Genomic DNA, 320 nt, shown 5'->3' with positions numbered 1-320 from the left:
ATTTCCCCCTTTTTTTGGGCCCCCCCCCCCCCCCCCCCGGGCGGCTAAAGCCCTTCGTACAAAATACTGTGTCACAAAATTCATCTAGAAAACTCACATAAATGAGCCCCATGTGTTAATAAAAAAATGCCCAAAAAATCACCCAATTCCCTTGCTGCGAGAGTTCTATGAGTTCTGTGAATTGATTTCCTGTACACACAACTTGGTTCATTTCCCCCCCTACACGTGTAGCACAATTGTTGGGGAATTGGGGACCAGGCCGGGCCCCGTATAAGTAGCACGTGACTTTTCAAAATTAAATCACAGTACATATGCGACCA

This window comes from Olea europaea, unplaced genomic scaffold (genome assembly GCF_002742605.1).
Source record: "Olea europaea var. sylvestris unplaced genomic scaffold, O_europaea_v1 scaffold1374, whole genome shotgun sequence".
Taxonomy (NCBI): domain Eukaryota; kingdom Viridiplantae; phylum Streptophyta; class Magnoliopsida; order Lamiales; family Oleaceae; genus Olea; species Olea europaea.
The sequence above is the reverse complement of the archived record's forward strand: the minus strand, read 5'-3'. Positions refer to the sequence as shown.